Source organism: Triturus cristatus, chromosome 6 (assembly GCF_964204655.1).
Source record: "Triturus cristatus chromosome 6, aTriCri1.1, whole genome shotgun sequence".
Classification (NCBI taxonomy): domain Eukaryota; kingdom Metazoa; phylum Chordata; class Amphibia; order Caudata; family Salamandridae; genus Triturus; species Triturus cristatus.
In genome coordinates, this window is record NC_140589.1 from 790,017,334 (window position 1) to 790,031,411 (window position 14,078).

At 45.0% G+C, this 14,078-nt stretch overlaps 1 protein-coding gene across 2 annotated transcripts in view; it reads right to left on the reverse strand.

Annotated features, from left to right (window-relative positions):
* LOC146817886 (N-acetylglucosamine transporter UNC93A-like) overlaps positions 1 to 10,249 on the reverse strand; it is a 174,724-nt gene extending 164,475 nt beyond the window's left edge. For both annotated transcript variants that reach the window (XM_085611373.1, XM_085611374.1), the window contains exon 1: positions 9,939 to 10,249. The gene's annotated coding sequence lies outside the window, so the exon portion shown is untranslated. The remainder of the gene's footprint in view (positions 1 to 9,938) is intronic.
* Positions 10,250 to 14,078: the final 3,829 nt, after the last annotated feature.

Here is a 14,078-nt window from a genome sequence, read left to right on the forward strand (position 1 = left end):
TATGAACCCAACGGCTCTTATAAGAGCCAACCTTACCTCACAATTTTTTTTATTTTTTTTTAAGCTTTCCTTTTCGCAAAATTTTTTTTTCCGTGCGCGCACGGTACGCGTAATTCCGCGAATTTCGCGGAATTCCGCAGGTCGCCGTGCGCGTACGCTACGCGCATACGGCGATTTTTCGAAAAGTAATTTTTTTTTATTTTTGCCCTTGAGGGTCCTTCTGGGACCCCCTGACCAAGGCTAGGGGGTCAGGAACTGTCGAGCCTGCCCCCTTTTCACATTATCCACCTTTTTTATTCACCCCCCCTGACAGTTCGAGAGAGAAAATGGCGGCCGCCGCTTCCTGGTTTTGGCCGATTCGAATGTTTACTAAGATCTAACAGCCAATCAGAATCGCGCTCGCGCACGGCACCGTACGCGTACCGTAAGCTTACCGTAAGCGCACGGTAAGCGCACCGTAAGCTTCCACAGATATATATATTGATTTAAAGGCTATTTTCTCAGGATCTACTGAACAGATTTACACCAAACCTACAAAAGGCACTTCCTTGACCTGAGGACTACCTCTCTGCCAAATTTCTAGTAATTCTGTTCAGCCGTTCGGGCTGTAGCTCGTTCTAAAGGTCCTATGGAAAAATGCATGGGAAAAACGCGTTTTGGGACCCCCCTTTTATCTCAGCCCCCGCTTGACGAATCCCCCCGAGACTTTCAGGGTAGGAGCGGAGCGTAGCGCCCCACCTATTTTGAGAAATTCGCGAGGATTCGTCGACCGGCGCCAAAGTTATTCAAAATAGAATGTTGAGGTTTTCCTATGGAAAAGGGGTCCTAACTATAACTACCTACTGGCGACCGCCAGTAGGTATATATATATATATATATATATATATATATATATATATATATATATATATATATATATATATATATATATATTATCTACTGGCGGTCGCCAGTAGATAGTTATAGTTAGGACCGTGTTTCCGTAGGAAATCCGCAACATTCTATTTTGAATAACTTTGGCGCCGATTGACGAATCATCGCGAAATTTTCAAAATAGGTGGGGCGCTCCGCTCCGCTCCTACCCTGAAAGTCTCGGGGGCTGAGAAAAAGGGGGGGTCCCAAAACGTGTTTTCCCCATGCATTTTTCCGTAGGACCTTTAGTCCAAGCTACAGCCCGAACGGCTGAACAGAATTACTTGAAATTTGGCAGAGAGGTAGTCCTCAGGTCAGAGATGTGCCTTTTGCAGGTCTGGTGTAAATCTGGTCAGTATTTCCTGAGAAAATAGCATTTAAATCAATATATATATCTATAGGCGCGCTCCGAGCGCGTACGGTAAGCTTACCGTACGCGCGCGCGAGCTTAATTCTGATGGGTGGTTACATGACTGTAAACATTCGAATTGGTCGAAATCAGGAAGTGTCTGCCACCATTTTGTGTGTCTCACACTGATAAACAAAGGTGGAGAACGTGAAAAGGGGGCAACGAAGAGAGTTGCAGACCCCCTAGCGTTTGTCAGGGGGTCCAAGAAGGTCCCAAAAGTATGAAAAATACATTTTAATTTTTTTTCAAAAATTCGCGGGGTGTGTGTATGGTAAGCTTACCGTACGCGCATGGCAGAAAAAAAACAATTTAAAAAAATAGAAGTAAAAATCAAATTTAAGTGTTTAGATATTAGGGGGCTCTAAAAAGAGCCGTTGTGTTTATGAAGTGTTTTTTTTGTGGTAGAGGAAGACTCTGTTGCTTTCATCAGTGAAATGTACACCGTCTCCTCTATAAATGCCTTGCATGTTGTAACGCAAGTTGTTGTGGTATATAGAACCCATACCATAGTCTCTGAGGAAAGCAGAAATAGATTTGTTGACGTGCTTTCTTGCTTTGTCAATCTGTGGACAAAATTGGTTGGACCAGCTCCACTTTTGCCTTTGCCATATATTAGAATATACAAAGGCTGATTGAGGAAAAAGCGACATTAATTGCACAAAGGTGTCCTTAACAAGCATTTCCAGACCTACCCCAGTTAAAGTGCCTAGGTCATTTCCACCACAGTGCACAATAATAAGGTTAGGCTGTTGGAGGTGTAGAAAAGATTTCACCAAAGGCATTAATTGGTGCCACTTTAACCCTCTCTGACCAATCCATTTAATGTCTACATTTGGCAAAGCAAGGTCTCTCACCATACCTCTTTTTTCTGCATACTTTTCACTCCAGAAGACATAGCTGTGACCTACAATCCACACTGTGAACATCTTTCAAAGAGATCTGGATGCACTCAGGAGGTGTCTTTCAGTAGAATGGCAATATGAAATGAAAGACAGTTGTAAAATGGAGGCATACATATTTTTTTTTAATAAAAAGAACTCATTGGCTGATTCAAACCATTTTACAGTTAAAACTAGGCTGTATGTGTACATTTTTAGAAGCATGTTTTGTATTGGTTCAGAAAATTGTGTTCCCACAGAAGATTAATTTGGATTTGCTGTTAGGTTTGACAGGTGAAGCACTCTTGCTCTTTGGAATAGAAACATTATGTGCTGAACTTCTGACCTCTCTGCTCACACCAGTGTTCCATGAGCTTTTGCTATGGTAGCAGGCAGAAGTCAAGTTGGGGGAAGGGTTCATTTGGAAAAGGGTTGAAGTTTTCAACCAATAGAAATGTGTGATTTCATTTGAAAAAATGTGGGAAGCACTGAGATTTGTAATTAACATGTATATGTGTGAAAAAAGAGAGGGAAACATTGCCATTTACTGTATTTATCACACATTTAGTTTCATGCTCCCTTTTTTTCACTTCTCCTCTCTCTGCTTTTCTCATTTCCGTTGTAGTCCCTCAAGGACCTTGTAGGGTGAAAAAAATTAAAAAAAAAAAAAAAATGCGTACGCGCACGGTAAAAAAAAAATTAATTAAAATGTTTTTTAAAAAGTTGGGAGGTAAGGTTAGCTCTTAAAAGAGCCGTTGTTTTAATACAGGGACAGAGGAAAGAAAGAATGGGAATATTAACAAGGACCACAGACGTGCTGGTCTATCTTATTGTTTATTAGGGAAATACTGGTCTCCCCATGAACAATTAGACCATAACATCTGGTGCACCTCATTTGTACCCTCTGAAATCGAGGGTTCCTTTCCACAGGAGCAGAAAAGGGTGATGCTCCCACCGCAGAGGAAGTGCTCAGCTGAGCTGCCGAAGATGTACTCGGCTGAGCTTCTGCGGATGTGCTCGGGTGACTTACTGAAGTGTTTGCTTCAGTATATCGAGCAAAAGTCCTGGGATGTACATCCCTAATGTGTCTCACCATAGTGTGATTACCAAAGGAATACTTCTTCCTTGGATTACCTCTAGATAACACACGCTCACAAAGTGAGCAGGTGACTAATGGAGCATTTACCTTTTTCTGCCCCTCTGGAAAAGTGAAATACTCCCAAACAAAAGAATTCTTTTGTTTCCTCCTTCTCTGTCTGATGATGCTGCTGCCCTGCTCACTCTCAGAAGAGGACTGCTGCTTTGCCATTGTATCCCAAAGACAATTCAGCTCCTTCTCCTAGGGAATCACAAGCAGTAATGAGGGGAATGGGTGTGGTATAGGAAGATTCTGGAACTGAAAGTAGTTTAAACCAATCAAAAGTGTTGTTTCTTGATCACATGACCAACCGTACGCGCACGTTAAGCTTACCGAGCGCGTACGGTAAAAGTACACATTCACGTACGAAAGACACGCGCACGCGTGCATGCGCATTACAGGCACGCTCGTACACTTCCGCGTAAACGTGCGCGCGCGCGTGCGCTTATGAAGCATGCGCTTACGCGTCACGTAGGAAGTACGGACGTGTCCGCAAATTGCGTAAGCATACGCACACGGAGTATAAATATTACGCACGCTCACCGTACATAAAGCGAAGCGTGCGCTTATGGTAAGCTTACCGTACGCGCACGGTAAAAATATTTTACAAAAACTTTTTTAAAAAAAGATAAAGGTTTGTTGAAGATATTAACTATGTTATACAACTATATCTAACCATTTATTTAAAAAAGGTGAATCTTTCTATATTGAAGAATGCATTAAATCCATGAATATATACCTAGGTAGCATAGTGTTTAAAGGAAAAAAGAAAAAGAAAAAAAATGATGTAAAAAACCAAGCAAATTCAATGAAAAAACCATAGGTTTCACACACATTATAGTTAGGAATTAGAATTTAAAAAACCATGCAAATTCACAGAAATAAACATAGGTTTCACACACGTTATATTTAGGAATTAGCATTTAAAAAACCTTGCAAATTCACTGAAAAAACCATAGGTTTCACACACGTTATAGTTAGGAATTAGCATTTAAAAAACCTTGCAAATTCACTGAAAAAAACAGAGGTTTCACACACGTTATAGTTAGCTGGACATTTCTCTCGTAAAAAACCATTGAAATTCCCCCGTTATAGTTAGTTCAGCTAACTATAACTCGCGCACCCGCAATCCACTGCTGATGAGGTCACATATTACATCACTCATGACATGGTCAGTGACATCACTCATGACATCACTGATGACATCTCAAATGACATCACTGATGACATCACTGATGACGTCATCAATGTGATAAATTACCACATCTTCTCACACCCTTATAAAACATTTGATATACCAACTCAAAATTACAGAGTTCCATTCTCATATCCATAAATAATGCAATACCAATAACTGCATACCCACATATTAACTTTTAGGTCTTCATACACCTCCACACACTCACCTGTAAAGTCACTCATAGTTACAGTCACTCCATAAAAAAGTATCATATGAATTTATACACACACCTATATAGACACTCACACACTACCAATCATCCATAGAGGTACTCTCACACCTAGTCATTCATACAAATAATCACACTGCCATTTACTCACCTATGCAGTTATACACACTCAAGTTCCCTTGCTCACAAAAATAGTATCACATTTTTATGCTCTATTAGAATCATTGACAAAAGCATACAGTCACTGTCACAATCACACATTCTCACATCTAGCCACTTATATACTCTTACACACATATATAATGCCTTTCACATATGTAGTTAGTCACAAATGTACCACTGAGATATACATTCAATCCATAACACAGCCATACATACACTCACTCAACCATACAGTCCATCACAGATGCACTTTTAAAAACATCCACTCATAGAATCACCCACTCACTCATCTATGCACAGAGTCACACACACCTTACCCACACAAACACTCAGGAACTCATACAAATACTGAGACAAGCAATCAATAACTCATATAGACACTTATATAGCTATTCACAAAACCATGCCGCCACTTATACACCAACACACAGACACATACAAACATTTATACAGTTTAGTCACTAGTCTGAAGTAAGATGCACTTAAACGACTCACTTATCGAGTCAGTTACGCAACACAGAAAATCATCCCTTTACACACTTGTACACCCACTCATTCTTTAACAGGCCTTTCCCTATATATATAAAAGATATTGAAAATTTTAAATAAATCACACATTCACTGGATGTCGTCATCAGTGATGTCATCAGTGATGTCATTTGAGATGTCATCAGTGATGTCATGAGTGATGTCACTGACCATGTCATGAGTGATGTAATATGTGACGTCATCAGCAGTGGATTGCGGGTGCGCGAGTTATAGTTAGCTGAACTAACTATAACGGGGGAATTTCAATGGTTTTTTACGAGAGAAATGTCCAGCTAACTATAACGTGTGTGAAACCTATGGTTTTTTCAGTGAATTTGCAAGGTTTTTTAAATGCTAATTCCTAACTATAACGTGTGTGAAACCTATGTTTTTTTCAGTGAATATATATATAGTTAGGATCAGGTTTCCATATGAAATGCGCTTTTTGTGTTGCTAATAACTTTGCCGCAATTTGACGAATCTTCACGAAACTTTCCAAAAAGTGATCCTTTACTACGAGTTTGCACATGGAAAGTTTTGGGGTGATCTGTCAAGCAGTGGCCGAGAAAAAGGTGAGGTCCCAATATGTGTTTTTCCATAGGAACTTTAGACACAGCTCCAGCCTAAACCGCTGAACATTTTTACACCATATTTGGCTGAAAGCTACATCTTGGTCCAGAAAGAGTGTGATTGTGTTTTGGTGTAAATCTGTTCAGTAGTTTGGGAAAAATTAAAATGTGAAAAATGTATATATATCATGCCACGGAGTATCCGATGAGCCGAAAGATCTCATCCTGAGATCTGATTGGCTGCCACCACCTCAACCAGGAAGTGACAGCAGCCATTTTAGGACTTGAGACCTAGTCCTGAGTCCTAAAATATGCGCATAAACAGTCAGGTAGGGATACCATGACTCCCCGGCCTGGTGGCGTGGCCTAAACCTTTTTTTTTTAAATGTGCCCACAAATTCACGGAGGATCCATCAATCCATGGCAAAATAATTTTTTAAAAACAAGCGTGGGCTCCGGTGCTTGTTTTATTAAACCCCCTGGGGTGGGCCAGGGAGATGCATGTTTTTTTGGGAGGGGGTGCATGGCTCCCCTCCTCGAGCCTATTAAGGCCCTGGGTACCCTATCTCCTGGGCCACCATTTTAATAAAGAGGAGAAGGGCGCGGGGTCACCCGCTACGAACCTAATAAAGCTCCGGGGAACTCATCCCCTGGTACTAAAATGCTTAACAATTTGGAGGGAGCCACATAGTCCCCCTCCACGAACCTAGAGGGGCCACGGGACTCCATCCCCTGTGACCAAGTATTTACATATAGGTGCTGCCCTCTCCCGGAGCCTACGTAGGCCAGGGGAACCCATCACCCTGGGGCCGACATGTATACAAATGGCTGTAACTTAAAACAGATGAGAGGGGTTCTGTGAGGCACCCCCACCATGAATCTGTAACAGCCCCATGGACCCCATCCTCTGGGGCCGGCTCACTTACTGTGTCCCAAGGAGCGTACCCTGGAAAGTAGCTTGCCTACCTACACAAGCACGGGCAGGGAAGCATGCGTTTGCTCCCTTCTGGCAGGAGCATTTAAAAATCTCCTGCCAAATGAGGGCAAACACTAAAACATTTTTTATATTCTGCTAAATGGCGGAGAACATAGGGAAAATATGAGAAAAAAGTGTGTTCAGGTTTTGAGCTTTTTTCCCATATTTAAACCATGTCTGCACCAGAAGAGAAAGGGCAGTTAAAGCTGTACAAAAAATGTTGAGTTTTAGAGTGGAAGTTGAGGAAAAGCGTGTTAAAATTGTCCTTTTATATAATGCTTTTTGATTGCATGTTTTCCTTTTACTTTCCATTCATATTTAACTAGGGCACTGATTGGATGGCCATGAATGCCATTTAAATACTGCCTGGGCCAAGGTGGCGGTTCTGGCATTTTCAAATGTATTTTTCACTTTTCGGAATGGGAGGGTCTGCCAAAAAGAAGGTTCTGACCTCTTGGCCTTAACTAGGGGTGGGTGGTGAACACTGCTGCACCAGTAGAAATCGCTGAGTTTTGACACTCCGCTCTCTGCTTTGAGCGTGGTTTACCGACGCGCACTGCTCACCATCCCCATGTTCTTCTAAAAACCTCAAGTTCCCTGTTAAAGGTACTACGAATACTGCAAGGCTGCCCGGGGGGGTTGCGCAGCAGCCACCCTAAAAGGGCGGCCGCCGTAGTGCCACAGGAAGGCACTGGGGTCGCCGGTCTAGTCCCTGGGCCACGGCCAGGGAAGACTTCCGGCCAATTAGGCTTATCAGATGGGCAGGCGGCATAGGGGTTGGCCTGCCCTGGGATCACCCGTAAGATAACCCACCATGTTTGCATATTGGTTATGCTAATAAACCTGCAGCAATATTTCTCCACTTACAAAAGTGTTGTGTGGTTTATTAATGTATTATGTGTGTTATGTGACTACAGTTGCCGATATTGGCACTATGCCTTCCTGTAGCAATGACCACAGCTGTCTCCGTTTCTAAAGACCCCGGCAGCCACACTCCAACTGATACCTAGATTTCATCTCTGACTTCAAGCCGGGACAGGCGCCTCTCGTACACGCAAGCTGCCACTTCACCCTCCTCCCATTGGCTACCCCACGTGGCACCCAAATTACCCTGGCAGTTCCAGGTGCCTCTTGTTTATACCCTCTATGCCAAGGTTATGCCCTCCCAACAGTATTTTTTGTAGATGAAGATATTGTCCACTTTCAAAAAACTGCAGCCAGCTTGGACCTTGGGAAATATGACCAGCGCGGGACATAGAATGTGCTACATGACTGCGCCAACTTCTCACTCGTGCCCGCTTGAAGCTTTGACTGTGCAACTCAGCTGACGAACCTCGGGTGGATGTCGGACAAGCAATACTCCGTCCACTCGTGGAATTCTGCTGAATTTTGCGGCGTTTGCTGGCTACTCCATGGAATTCTGCAGAGTGGAACTCCGTAAACTTCACCCAGCCGTAGCCTTAACTGCCCAGGTCCTGCCATTGTGCGCACACTCAGCCTTATATTAGCCTGACGCAGGGTCGGATTGGTAAGGCGGGCCCTCGGGCAATGGCCGAGGTTCTGGTATCCGAGTTCCAGCTGTGGACTGCATTTTTGGGCAGCTTGGGGTCCGATCTGGGCGTTATCTGTGTTGTTCGGATGCCGCCAGGGGCCCAGTGGGTGCCTGAGTGGCCTTTCACAAGCAGATGGGCCTCCATTACCCCCCTTTTACCAAAGGGGCCTTTTACCTCTCGCTGGGCCGGCCCATTAATGTATGCAGATTGAGCAGAAGTGGCCCCACTTGTATTTTGGTGTGGTTCACCAGTGTGAACTAATACGTGCATTTTTTTTTATCCAAGTGTAGTTAAGAAAACATACCTGTGTCAGAGACCTCCTCCCAACTTCTTTTCATAAAACTTAACCGAAGCAGCGTTTTGCGGAAAGGCAATCCCACAAATGTGACCCGCTTTTTTTGCGTGCCCGGGACGATTTTTTAGCCCAATCCAACCCTGGCCTCAGGTGAGCAGAGGTACCCGGATCCAGGCTCTCAAATAAGGGGGGCTTACACATATGCAGATATATACACACACGCTGTCATACAAAATAAACATAAACACAGCCTCACTAGCACATATACAAACACGCAAAACAAACACACCCATAGTCATGCACCGGCGTGCACACACAGAAGCATCACTCAAACTTGCGCACCTGGATGCAAACTACAACTCAGCTCTGGTCGCGGAATTTATGCCATCTCAGATTCTCAGTGCAACTATATGCTGGGCGTAAAACCGGCAAAAGACAATAGATCTGTGTCCTAAGGTAACACTAATTATAATACTTTGAAAGTATTACTTTCCTTGTCTCTCTGGAAAACGCAGTCAAAAAAAGTCACACAGGCAGCGGGAGAAGAGTCCGTAAAGTATTTCCAGTGTCGAGTGCTGCATTTTGTAGAAAGCCAGTCGTGTCGTCCGAGCGATCGGTTGAAGAAGAGTAATGTAAACGTGGTTACTGCTCTTTCCTTGTTTTCCACGTGGCTCGTACAAATGAGCTGTGAAACCCGGGACTGGGCGTGTAACACATGCCCAGAGAACACATTTGCAATTCATTTAATGTGTGCCCAGAGACGTAACGCAGGCCACCGCAGCCCCTCCCCCTCCTGCGGCGTGGGTTGGACGGGAGAGGGGGGCAACCCTCGACCCCCCCCCCCCACCCACCCAACTCTTTGAGGGGCCCCACGCAGTCCAAGACTAATAATATACGTTTGGTATGTGGGACTCAGGGGGGCCTCATTACATTCTGCAGTGTGCCCAGTGGTTTTGCGTTACGCCACTGTGTGTGCCTTCATCGGAATCTCAAAACGTATCCATGACACTCCTCCCCGGACTCCTCCCCGTTACGCCCAATACATGCATTCCCATACTAATGTCTGGAAGTAAACACGTCAAATGACATGGTTCGGACGTCAACTGTACCTTGCTAGTTTTTGGTGCTGTCCATAACCTGGACAGAGAGAGGACGGATGTCAGCTGATGCTCCGTGGTCTGATTTCTCTCAAATGAAGGATCATCGGTCACAGTCTCGCAGTCACAGAAAGATCTCTTGTGTTCGGGAAAGACCGCGGGTTTAAACTAAGCTGCTCAGCTGATTCCTAGCACTACTTCCACCTCACTAGACGCCTCGGTGTGTCCTTTGCCCTGCCTACCAATCCACCAATTTACTCTGGTTCGTAAATACGTGCCTAGGATCAACAATGTCGACACAGGAAATCCGTGCGAGCAGCCAATAGTTTTTTTTTCTCGATTCAAACCAGCTCACTCAACTTCTTCGCGCCTTCCCCCTACGCATCCCACACATCTCCCATGGCCACTGACATCTTCTCCGCCTCTTCTCGGTCTGTGCTAGAACATATTGCAAGCCAGCTTCTGCGGCCCGTTAACTAGCTCACTGACAGGTCCTTCACTATCACCGCTTTTCCACACAGACAGAATGCGGAATCCATTTAACACACATCTGGCCCTTATACCAAGCTATGCAAGTTGTTAGTCAACATTAAATAAATACCTTTTACGCAAAAAATCATAAAATCTACAGAATAAAACCAATTGTAGGGTTATTGCGGGAACAATCATAACAAACACAGGTTAAAAGGGCATGGGGATTGAACTGACCCGGGGAAAACAGATCATTGTACGAATGGAACCCAAGCAACATCTGTCCCTAGGATGTTTAACTGCTGTGAGGCAAGGTTCAATACCAACAACGGATTTCAGGAGCAAGTAGGGTCTGCTGGAATGTTTCTCCAGCGCCCTGGTTTCCCTGTCATCTTTAAATATGTTTTAAAAATGTATCTTAAATAGGCCCCGGTCACCCTTTTTAAGAAGTTGCGGCCTGTTAAAAATTTCAATACAGTCTAGGGAACGGGCAGCAGTTCTAATATAGTTTATCTACGGTATCTTGTGGCCATATGTGCACTCCAGACAGTCCTCAATCACGCTTCTGTTGAACCGCAATCTCTCATCTACCCAAACTGAAATCCAAAGTAACAGAGGAGCCAGTTTGACCTGGTCCTCCACATAATCTAGGCACAGGTACTCAGGTATAAAGATGGAAGCACAAACTGGACCCAGCCATGCAATTTCCTACAAAATCGTCCCTCTTCTTGCTGGATCACCTTTGTACTTACGGTACCCCCAGATGGCTGCACCGTATGTCAAAACTGGGAGGCATTTCATTCTGTATATTTGCAACAAGGGGGGAGAGGATATAGCCTTACGGCTAGAGAGGTCCACCTCGTACCTGGGGAACCGGGTACGAGGCTCGGCAATGACGCTCAACATCCTGTGATTCTGTGAAAATCACTTATCTCCCAGTGCCTAACAAAAATGAATGTGTTCATCTGTAACAGAACTGGTGCTCATGCAAAGCGCTCTGATACCCGATGTCTCGGGTCTACTTCGCACTATATAAAACAAAAAACAAAACAAAAAAAAACAAGGGCTAAGTAGGCTTGTTACCCAACGATAGAGAAAATCTAAACAGGGCACAACAGGCCTGGGTACATTTAGAGCAACAGTTGGAGATACAAGAAAGCCAGTTGCTCTGTTGGTCGAATAATTCTCCCAAATAAGGAAAGGTGGGAACCCTAGTTATTTTTTGCCCCTTGATGTCAATGGTTTTAGCAGCCCTCCTCCCACAAACCATATAATGGGTCTTTGAGATATTTATGTCTAGATCCAGATCATCCATGAAGTTAACAAACCCATCTACCAGAAGCTTTATCCCATTTGCCGTTCTGGCCATCAAAAAGGCATCGTCAGCATAAAGCAGGGTAAGCACACTACCTGACTTTACCTCAGGCAGATCAATACCATTTTCAATCAGACAGGTGTTCAGGCGATTTATATATAACAAACACATAATTGGTGCCATCACACATCCCTGCCTGACCCACAGTAGGAGGCTAAATGGTTCGGTTGACTCCCCCTCCATGCCGTATCTGACACAAGGGTTTACGTCCGTGTGTAGGGCTCTAAGAAAGTTGATCAGCTGAGCTGGCAATCCCAGTACCCGAAAGATGTCCCAGAGCTTAGACCTGTTTATCCGGTCAAAGGCACTTCTGAGGTCCATGAATGCAAGAAAAATGGACCCCTGCTTTGCCACTCCATATTTCCCTATTATAAGGTTAAGGTTCAAACCTTGTTCCAGCATACCCATCCCTTCTCTAAATCCATATTGGACAGGGCAGATAATATTGTTAGCCTGGGCCCAAGCTTTCACTCGCTGTGGAACAATACGGCCTACCACCTTACAACTGAATTTAACTGGGAAATTGGTCTATAACAGGTGGGGTCCTGCCGATTCCCCTTCTTAAACACTGGGACTGTGATAGCAGTTTTCCACGACAGAGGTAAACCTAACTGGGTCACAGCATTAAGGATGTTGGTCAGGACTGAAGCCCAGAGGTGTAGTTCTGCCTTATATACATACATTGGTACCCCATCTGGGCCAGGAGATTTAGTAGATGGGCTTCCCATGATTGCTTCATAAACCTCCTTATAATCAAACCTGATCTTGAGTGGGTACAAGTTGTTGATGTTACCCTGATTTATGGGCAAAACTTTGTCCAGTGCAAATACCTTATGGTAATGGGCAACCCGGAGAGCTGGAGAGCTAGAGGAGCCTATGTCATCTTGAGCGGCCACGTTGGGCTGTCTACCATAGACCACAGCCCAAAATCCCCTGGAATCTCTAGAGGAGCAGGTGGACACTAGCCGATCCCAAGAGGCTTCTTTGAGCTCAGCTTTCCGCTTTCCTAAACCTAATTTATACACCCTTCTAGCATCCTTGATGATATCCTGATTACGGGGTTTGGTATTAAGGACCTCATACAGGTGGTTACCCGATAACCTGCATGCTTTATTGAGCCAGCCCGGTTTTGTACCCCTGGCCATGTCCCTTATGATGCCAATCGTAGAGTTATTTAACTGATAAAATGCTTCCAGGATTGATAAAGGTGATGTTTCAAGTGCTAATAAGGGCTCCATGATGATACCAACGTTAAATCTGACAACAAGTTTAGTCAGTTTTGGGATTGGGAGGTTGAGCCACTTTACCCCAAGACCCCATCTTTTGTGGTTAAGCCGGCCAGGCCTGGATCAGGATTTACGCCTGGACTAGCTTTTACTCCTAACCTAATTTCTATTGGGTTATGGTCGCTAAAGGTGGTTTTGTGTACTACCCCTGGGCTGACATAGCCATAGAGCGACCTGGAAACAAAAATATAATTAATGATGGTCCCTTTCCCCCATCCCACAAAGGTGGGCAATTCCCTTGAAAAGCAGGGGCCCGCAGACATAACATTTCTTAAACCCATCTTCCCAAGCGCCTGCAATAATTTATGGCCCCTCTGGTCAGACCCGGAATTGCTGGTCAGAGAATCTTCTACCACAAAAGGGTTGCCATTGCCGTCTAGCCTCCTGCACGTGCGCTGTAAAATCCGGGTATAGAGAGATGGTCGACCCTTCATAGGTCAGCGACTTTTTTCCCCTCGCCACTCGCAGTGCTGCGTCCCTGTCTTGGTAGTTCAGTAGCTTCGCTATGATCGGTCGCGGCGGTGCCCCCGGAGGGGGCCTTGGCCTCAGGGACCTGTGCGCCCGTTCCACCACGAACATCGAAGAGAAAATACCCTGACCCAGCAGCTCAACTAGCAACTTCTCCACAAAGCACTCCATCCGTCCAGTTGGCGTCGTCTCTGGCAGGCCCGTGATGCGCAGGTTGCAACGTCGCGAACGGGCCTCAACATCCTCCATTTTATCCTGCAGCACCTGCATGAGCCGCCCCAGCTTCACACGATCCGTATCCGATGCAGTTTGCGCTTCCTCTACTACTACCAGCCGCTGCCCCGTCTGATCTAGTCTCTCCGCGTGCTTGTCTATGCGCTCCGCCATCCGATCCATTCTGTACGTAAGGGCGTCCATTTTGGCCCCTAGGGAGGTTATGCCATTTTGCAGTCCCTTCTCCATAGAGAGCAGCATGCTCCGAATATCGTTTTCTTCCTCTGGCCCGCTACCTACTGCCCCATCGGCAGGGCCCCGAGTCTTAGGGCGCTTCTG